This window comes from Equus przewalskii, unplaced genomic scaffold, assembly GCF_037783145.1.
Source record: "Equus przewalskii isolate Varuska unplaced genomic scaffold, EquPr2 ChrUn-13, whole genome shotgun sequence".
In the NCBI taxonomy this organism is placed as follows: domain Eukaryota; kingdom Metazoa; phylum Chordata; class Mammalia; order Perissodactyla; family Equidae; genus Equus; species Equus przewalskii.
In genome coordinates this window covers 9,299,280-9,308,759 of record NW_027228750.1, presented here as the reverse complement: position 1 = coordinate 9,308,759, position 9,480 = coordinate 9,299,280, and the positions used below count along the sequence as shown (strand labels likewise).

General features: G+C 50.9%; 1 pseudogene; it reads right to left on the bottom strand.

Annotated features, from left to right (window-relative positions):
* Positions 1–3,659: 3,659 nt before the first annotated feature.
* On the bottom strand, positions 3,660–5,789 carry LOC103557530 (L-lactate dehydrogenase B chain pseudogene; annotated as a pseudogene).
* Positions 5,790–9,480: the final 3,691 nt, after the last annotated feature.

The window sequence follows — 9,480 nt, the reverse complement described above, 5'->3', positions numbered from 1 at the left end:
TTGCCCAGTCACACAGTAAGCAAAGCTATGAACAAGGGCTTGTAACTCACGTTATCTGTTACCCCAAAGTCCTTCAACCACGGACCCCACCCCACAGCTGCGTTCAGCAGCTCCCTGCATCTGTGGGGGCCCAGGAGGCGCTCTGGAGCCTGGAGGCCTGGGCCCCGAGATGGTGGCACCCCCATCAGGTGCCCGTCTCCTGCAGCAGCTGGATCCCATTACAATGCCGATGGCAGTCTTTGGAAAGCCACCTTCTCCTGGGCTGTGAAGGAGCAGAGTGACCACAGCCAGTGAACTCGGGGGCCCCTCGAGTCCCCACTGCCCGCCCAGCAGGGTTTCACAAACCCGTTGACGTTGACAGGGCAGCCTGTGTGGAGAGGGCAGGAAGCCCGGGGCCCTGTGGTCTGCCGGCATTGCTCAGAGTTTCCTGGGCTGAGCTCTTCCTGCAGGCCCTCCTCAGGGCTCTGCCAGGCCGGCGCCCCCTGTCCTGAGGCCTTCCTTGGCCCTGTCCAGCTCTGAGACAAACCCTACTGACTCGGAAGGGCCAGGAAGGCCCCATCCTCTGGGTCTCGAGCCTCGGGGGAGCTCTGAGATTCTAGCGATGGCCTCAGGGCATCTGGAGGTTCTTGGGGACCAGCACTGGGAGGTGGAACAGGGACAGAGCTACTTGTAGTCAGAAGACCCAAGCTCCACTCTCAGGTCCAACCCTGACTAGGGCTGCGACCTGGGGCAGGTGTCTTACCTCCCCGAGCCCCCTCCCTTGTCTGCCTCGCAGGGATATGTAAGATCCTTGGCAAACAGGAAAATGCTCTGCAAGTGTTGGTGGCCCTAGCAGGGCTGTGGCCTGACCTTAGGCCTGTCCCCCATCTGTCTCCCTTCTGGAAACTCTACTGAGCTGAACTTACAGACTCTCGAAGAAAAGGGGAAAGATATTCAAGGTAGAGAACAGCCTGAGCCAAGGCACAGTGTCAAACGCACACACACACACACATACACACACACACAACACACACACACATTGAGCTCTTTGTGCCAGAAACTGTTCTAAACATCTTACGTGTATTAACTCATTTACCTCTCTTAACATCCCTATGAGGTAGGTATTAGCCTGCCCCTATTTTACAGATGAGGTAATGGAGGTCCAGAGAAGTAAAGTAACTTGCTCAAGGTCACACAGCAAGAAGTGGTGAGCCAAGATTTTAACCCAAGCAGTCTGCGATGAGAACAGGAGTAGAGGCAAGGGTTGTGGGCCTGGAAAGGATGGGAGAGACATCAGGGACTGGGCCGCATCTGCCTTGTCCACAGCTGTGGGGCCAGTGCCTAGTACAGTGTCTGGCACACAGCAGGTGCTCAAAATGTGCTCCTGGAACATGAGCTCTGGAGACGGTGGGGCCAGCTTGCTTGTCTGGGGACACCGAGGTTTTGCACAAGAAGGGGATGCTGGACCCTCAATGGCAGGAGGGCCCACCAAGTGGGCAGGCAGGAATTTTAAATAGTTCCTTAATCCCCCTGCAGCCCCCTCCCCTTAGGTCCAGTCTCCCCCACCCTGCCCCCCCTGCGCTGCATGCTAGCGCCCTTCCCTCCCTGTGGAATGTTCTTAGCTCTCCTGGAGCGCAGGGTCTGGGGTGGGCCGGATGGAGCTCTGGGGGGACACACACAGACTTGGAGGAGAGTTCGCTGCCAGCAGAGGCTGCTGAGAGACCAGCCTGTGTGCAGGGCTGGAGGTCTGGGGGCTGGTGAGAACGGAAGTTTGCATACTCTGTGGCACTCAGACCCCACTAGGAATGTGGCTTTGGGCCAGGATCCCTCTGGGCAAGAAAGGATGACTCGGCAGAAACAGCATCCTGACCCCACAGGACAACTGGAGCCGCTGTGTTGGGGGTGGGTGCCAAGTGGCAGGGCTGGTTAATTCATGACCCCTCCACCTCAGCCTTCATCTCCACCCCCCAACCCCCGGCACCCCTTTCGATGCCCTTCTCTGGGTAGCAACTTTCAGACAGACTTGAGGGGGGCCATGGACTGGCCAGCTCTTTCCCACTCCAAGGGGCAGAATTGTTAAGTGGTGGGGAGGAAGCAGTCCACCGTTGAGGGCCCCAGGCCTGGCCAAGGGCAGAAGCCCAGCATGATTCAGGGTGGGGGGCGTTAGGCAGTCGGGGGAGCTGTGCTGGACTGGGCACCGGGGAATTCCAGCCCAGGGGAGCCAATTGGAAGCACATGTGTTTGGACAGGCACAGAAACCACAATGCTGCTGCCTTGTTCTTTGAGCCCAGCTTCTGAAACACTTAGGATCTGTCACCGGGAACCCTGAGAAATGTGTCCCGTTGTCACCACTGGGGACTACCATGGCACTCCAGTTGTCACCTACTTGCACCCCGGGTCCCGAGCAGAAGTGGATGGTGGTGATGGTGGTAGTGAAAATGACGATATTGTTACAGCTGTGGCCGCCGCCGCTATTATCATTTATTGAGTGTTTCCCACACACCCTGTTAACCACTTTTACCTGTTTAATCTCATGCGTTCCTCATAACAACCCTATGAAGTAGGTAGGTTCTAGTCTTGTCCTAATTTTTAGATAAGAAACAGCATTGCAGAAGATTAAGTCACTAGTCTGAGGTCACCCAGGTAGCGAGCAGCAGAATAAACTTCCCAGTCTGGGATCTTAATGACTCACTTGATTCATGACTCCCTTCTTCTGCCCCTTGGACGAAGGAGGAAGGCAGAGTGCCTGTGGCTCTGCTCCCTTCCCCTGGGGGCCACACAGCAACCGAGGGTCAGCAGGGTTGGCCCATGGAAACATTGACCCCTTTCTGGGAGCTATTGCAACACCCAGTGGTTTCCTGTGCGACGCATCATAGGGTGCTTGGGGTCTGGTGAGCAGTGAAGGTCCTGGGATTTGGGGTAGAAGACACGAGTCTGCCTCCTGACTTTCTAGCTGTATGACTGACACCCCATTGTGTCTCTCTGGATCTTGGCTCCCTCACGTGTGAAACGAGAGAGCAGAACACAGCTTGCCATCTATGATCTGCTCAGAGAAATGAAATGTAGACCATGAAGCCACTGCAGCCGGGGGCCTGACCAGACAGAAAGCAGGGTGGCTGGGAAGGGGTTGCAGGGGAGGAGGGGGGGGGCAGCTGGAAGGGCGTGTAGGGCTGGCATCTCACTGCTCTGCTCCCAGGTCCGGAGCGAGGCTGGCAGAGAGCAGGAGCTCCCTTCCTAAGAGATAATAGCTCCTTTGCACTCATCCTTCTGCTGGACAGTGGTCACCAGGAGGTGACCCAGTGGCCTTTGGTGAGGACACAGCACTGCATTGCTGCCCCTTCCCAGGAAAGCCCCCTGGGCAGAGCTGTTCTGGGTGCCAAATGACAACCAGGTTCTTGCCAGTGCCTGTTTGCTGACTTCCCTATCGATGGAACCTCTGTCCTGCTCTAACCTGGCCTTCTGTGAGTTGACTGGTTCCTGTTGCTCCAGCAACAGAGCAATTGTGGAGGTGGCTGCAAACAGCTATGTTAAATCACTTCATCAATTCTTGCCCACGGGCATTGTGCCAAACAGGGGTGGTTACGGCTATGCTAGAGTTAGTCACCGCCTGCAACTGAATGTGGCTGAGACGGTCGTAAACAGGCATGGAATAGGCAAATAACAGGCCCCACAAATACATCTTGGCTGCTTGAAGAACTTTTAGAATCATGAAGACGTTATATTATATCCCTTACAGTTTTATCACTGAGTCTTTTTTGTTACATTCCAAACCTTCGCAAACCAGTAATTTCCATAGGATGTGTATGGCCAGGCTCCCTCCCCATCACCCCATTCCTCAGCTCTTCATAAGGACTTATCAATAACAGCATATCCCTTCGGTTTGGGCTGTTATTATGGCTCTATCTTGGAACATCCTGTCACGGTTATTTTTTAGAAACATCATTTGGTTCATAATCTCTTAGCAACAGAACTTTGAGGGCTAACGGCCGATGTGCGCTCCCAGCAAGTTGATCGTGACTTGTGGGCCAACAAACCCACAGCAGCCGAGTTGGAACACCCTCTGATTATGGGTTTAACTGTTTTAGGTCATCGAACGTCACCATCACCCGCCACGGGCCAAGCTTGCTTTGTTATACGCCTGAGAGCATCTGCAGTGGCAGCCACACACCCGGGGCCTGGGAGAACTCTCAGTCACTGGTGCCCAAGGCCGTCACAGCCTCGTCTCCTCCTTTGTACACGTCCCGGAGAGTGTCTAAGCGGCAAGAGGAGGAAGACAGGAGCAGCGACCTCACGCTCTGTGTGTGCCTGCACATTATGTCCTCAAGCCCCTGTGCAGCAGTGTGAGGACCATCCTGCTGTGTGACAGCTGAGGAAGCAGCAGCTCAGACAGGTGAAGCCACCGGCCATGCTCACAGCCTGGCAGAGGCATGGGCAGGATTGGCATCCAGGCCTGCCTGAGGCCTCAGCCTCCACTCTCTCTTTACTTTTCCTTTTTTTTTATAATAGTTAATTTTATTTATTCAAGGGCTCATATTGCAAGCAATAAACCAAGCATGGACTTTGATTCTGCGAGCCCCCATTCACATATCCAGGAAGATAAAAGCAACGTACATGAATGAAAACTCAGGGTTCGTGGTTAACCACGCTGGAGTTGTTGAATTTCTACAGCCTAGAACCCAGAAGTCACAGGTGTTGTAGGTCCTTCTGGATGTCCCACTGGGCATCTGCACTTTTCTTGAGCTGAGCGACCTCATCAGCCTTCAGCTTCTGGTTGATAATGTTGGTTAATCCCCCAGCATTCAGGATGCGTGCAGGGCTCAGGAAGACTTCGTTCTCAATGCCCCACGTCCCCTTCACCATCGCTGACGCTGGGTGAATCCTGGATAGAGTTTAAACGCGGATTCAATGAGATCAATCCCGCTTCACCCCATAGCCCAGTTGGTATATCCTTTTAGCTTGATGACTTCACAGGCACTTTCAACCACCATCTTGTGCACTTCTCTCCAATTTTCACTATCATCGTCCATTCTCATCTCTGGATTCAGAGTCTGGAAAGAAACGCCTGCCACATTCACTCCACTCCACGCAGCCACACTTGAGTCGCCATGTTCTCGCCAAATCCATCCATGGCAGCTGCTGGGATGAATGCCAAGTTTTTCAGCTCTAGGATAGTGAAATCTATCAGGTTCCAGATTACACCGGCTTCCTATCGCATGGTGCTTGGGTAATCCACTTTTACTTTCCAGATAACATGTGTGAGAATACCCACTGGGTTGGAAACCGTAATTATGATGCATTTAGGACTATACTCAGTGATCGGGAGAGTAATAAACTTGAAGCCATTCACATTCCGCTGCGGCAGATTGAGATGACTGTCCCTCTTGCTGAGGGACTCCTGCAGTTACCATCACAATCTTAGAGTTGGCCGTCACAGAATAATCTTTATCTGCCGTAATTTTAGGTGTCTGAAGAAATAAGCTGCTGTGCTACAGATCCATCATTTCTCCCTTATCCACAAGAGCAAGGTCATCAGCCAGAGACTTTCCCAGAGTGCTCCTGGCACACGCCATACCATACCAACTTGTCCAATACCCACTACCGTGATCCTATTGTTTGGGACTGTTTCTGCAACCAAGGCAATCAGTTTTTCCTCAAGAGTTGCCATTGTTCACAGGCGAGAGAAGGCTCTGGGGATGGTTGTAAGAGTTGTGTGAAGAAGACAATGTCAGCTGCATGCCCAGCCTCCACGCTTTCTGCTCATCCTGTTCACACATCATGTCTGTAGGGGCAGCTGGGTCTTCCCTGGATGTGTGATCTCCATAGGTTGTGCCCCAGAGCATAGCACGAGAGCCATTGCCACACACCTATTCCACACGTCAAAGAACACACATACAGCACGTGCATCCCAGAGGCACTGAGCCAGCACTCACACTGGGGCTCACAATCCTTTTTTTATTTTGGTTCTTCCTGGTCCCTCCCCAAGGCTGAGACCATGGTTCTCCATCTGTGTGGGATAGGAATAAAAATTAAAATAACAACTACTGCTTATTACTATGAGACAGGAACTTTACTCACATGCCCTTATTTACTCCTTAAAACCTTATAAGGACGTGATATTGTTTTCCTCACTTACAGATTAGGAAATTGAGAGTCAAGAGTAATTGAATGACTTGTCCTCAGTCACAGAAAACAGGTTCTTTTCGTGACACCGGTTGCACGCCTCCCCTCCCCACAGTTCTGTTACTCACAAGCGGAGGTGGGTTTACTGAGAATCTCTTGAAGCTTCTGCTCTGGGCGCCTCGCTCACACCTGCCCCTTCCAAGGCCCCAGACGTCTATACACATGACCACGTATTTTTGTGAAATTTGCAAAAATAAGATTTTTTATATTCTTTCTCTAAAGGAGACGCCCCTCAGATTCCACAGAACCTGGATCCACCCTGTACCTCGAATATCCTGTCTAAACATTGACCTCTGCTGCCCTGTCTGCTGTCCCTGCCTCGTTTGTTCTCAGCACTTTCACTAACAGGCCATGTACTTTATGTATTCATCCTACCTGTGACACATCAGAGGCACTGCTCACTATGTGGCTTTTGGCGAATGAACGCAGCCACTGTCCTTCTGCTTAAAGCAGCCCTGTGTAGTGGATTGTGCCCATATTATAGACAAAGATATAAAGATGTAAAAGGTGGCTTGCTCAAAGGCACCCACTAACGAATCCAATCCCCTTCCTCCTTCTCTGAGCTGCCTCTGAACTTGGCCACGGCTGGGTTTCCTCTGGCCATGACATTGTAATTTACTCATAGACCAGACACCGTCTCACTGGTGTTTCATCCTTGACTCCTCTCTCTCAACAAGTTCCCCTTACCCTCCAAATCCTGTCAACCACCTCCCAAATATCTCTCAGATGTAATCACTTCTCAGGGTTTCCATCAGCTTCCTGGTGGTCTCCCTGCCCCCAGTCTGTTCCCCTACAGCTTCCAGCAGCTAACCTGATTGGGTCCTTCTCCTGCTGGAAGGATCCCATGGATTCTCATTTCTTAGAGATCATATTTGAAATCTTTAGCCTGACCCACAAGGCCCACATTGGCTACTTTTTTCGGTTTCTCAAACTCACTGTCTCCTTCCTGACTTGGAGCATTTGCACATGCTCTACCCACTTCCGGTGCCAGAATGTTCTTCTCCTCCTCCCTCCCTCCCATCCTACTTAACTTCTTTTTTTCCCTGCTTTTTCTCCCTAAATCTCCCCAGTACATAGGTGTATATTTTAGTTGTGGGTCCTTCTGGTTGTGGCATGTGAGATGCTGCCTCAACATGGCCTTGCTCGCTGCTGTATCTCTGTTTTGTTTGTTTGGCTTAGGGAATAAAGACATTGACTCCTCTCTCACATAGCCCTTGAAGTGAGTTTCTTATCAGCTGGCAGGAGGGCTCCTTGTGGTCCTTTAGGGACCCAGGTTCCTTCCATCCTGTGGCTCTGCTGTCCCTAGGAATTGTCATCTGTATAGTTGAGGCTGGGTCACTGCTGCATATGGGTTGGCAACATCAACCATTTCATTATCCTCACAGGTTTTGTAGGTCTCTGAGGAATGTGGGGAATTTGGACAGAACACAGGGAGGATGGCTTATCTCTCTGCTCTGCAACATCTAGGGCCTCAGCTGGGAAGGCTCAAAGGAAGGGGGAGACTCAAATGACTCGGGGAGACTCAAATGGTTGGGGATGAATCATCTGGAGGCATGTTTGCTAACCTGGTGCTTGGCTGGGAGACTGAGCTCAGCTGGGCCTGCACCAGTGCACCCAGACGTGGCCTCTCCAACTCGGTGGCCTCAGGGGAGTTGGGCATCTGTTATGGAGGCTCAGGGCTCCAAGAGTGCGTGTTCCCAGAGAACAAGGTGGGAGATGCATAGCCTTCTATGCCCTAGCCTCGGAAGTCACATTACTTCCCAATGTACTCTTTGTTTTTAAAAAGATTGGCCCTGAGCTAACATTGTTGCCCATCTTCCTCTCTCTCTTTTTTTCCCCTCCCCAAAGCCCAAGTGCATAGTTGTATATTCTAGTTGTAGGTCCTTCTAGTTCTTCTGTGTGAGCCACCACCACAGCATGGCAACGGACAGACCAGTGGTGTGGTTCTGCACCCGGCAACCAGGCCTGGGCTGCCGAAGCAGAGAAGACAGATCTTTTAACTGCTAGGGCATCAGGGCTGGCTCTTCCCATTGTACTCTTGGTTGAAGACTGCTCAGGTTCAAATGGAGGGGTTCTAGACCCCCCACCTCTTGATGGGAAGAGAGTCGAAGAATTTGTGTTATATTTTGAAACTGTTATAGCCAGCGGGGCACAAGCCAGTTTTGCTCACATCATCCTCTGGTAAGAATGTAGTCCTAGGCCCCCATCTGAATGTACAGGGCTGAGAAATGCTGTTTCTATTTAGGCAGCCACGTGCCCTGCTTCAACTCCATTGCAATGCAAGAAGGAGAATAGGTTCGGGTGGACTGTTCATAGTCTGCCACGGTCTGCTCCTCTGGCAATATGCTTCTCCTCGGGAAAAAACCGAAATTCCAGTGACTGCATCAGTTGCTGCCTATTTGTTGAATAATTGACTGGATGTTTGCAGAGCATCTGGGTCCGGTCCATCCATTACGAAGAGGGGTGGGCAGAGCCAATCTTCTGTTTCTTAAACTAGAACCTCAAAATGGACTAGCTCTAAGTTGGGAGGCAAAATCAGGTAGCTGGTGGCCTGTTAGCAGTGGAGAGATACGCTTTCCCCTTTATCTTGGTACTTAATTCAATCTATTGACAGAGTAGAAGAGCAATAAGTGTAATTGAAGAGAATATCTCACTGCATCTAAAATTGATTCCAGGTGAGTCAAAGATTCAAATTTAAAAAGTAAACCCATAAAATGCTGGGGAAAAGGATAAGAGCAGACAGTTCACAGAATATAACAAAAGGCTGATAATGGTGTGAAAAGATATTCTTGAGGACATGGGGAGACAACTGTCATATGTTGGGTGGCGTTTAAGTTGATCATTTTGGGCGGGGGGCGGTGGCAATATCTTTCAAGACATCAAATGCTCAATATCTTCTTATCCAGAAACTCCACTTCTAGGTATTTATTGTACAGATATACAGTATTCCCACAAGTAAGTAAAAATATGTGTCAAGAGTGTTTGGCGGCCAGCCCAGTGGCGTAATGGTTAAGCTTGCGCAGTCTGCTTCAGTGGCCTGGGGTTTGCAGCTTCGGATCCTGGGTATGGATCTACACACCACTCGTCAAGGCATGCTGTGGCAGCGTCCCACATACAAAATAGAGGAAGATGGGCACAGACGTTAGCTCAGGGACAATCTTCCTCAAGCAAAAAGAGGAAGATTGGCAACGAATGTTAGCTCAGGACAAATCTTCCTCACCAAAAAAAAAAAAAAAGAATGTTCAGTGCAGACTTGTTGAGAATAACTAAGTAGCTGGAAACCACCTAAATGCCCATCCGTGGGAAACTACTGAATAAAGT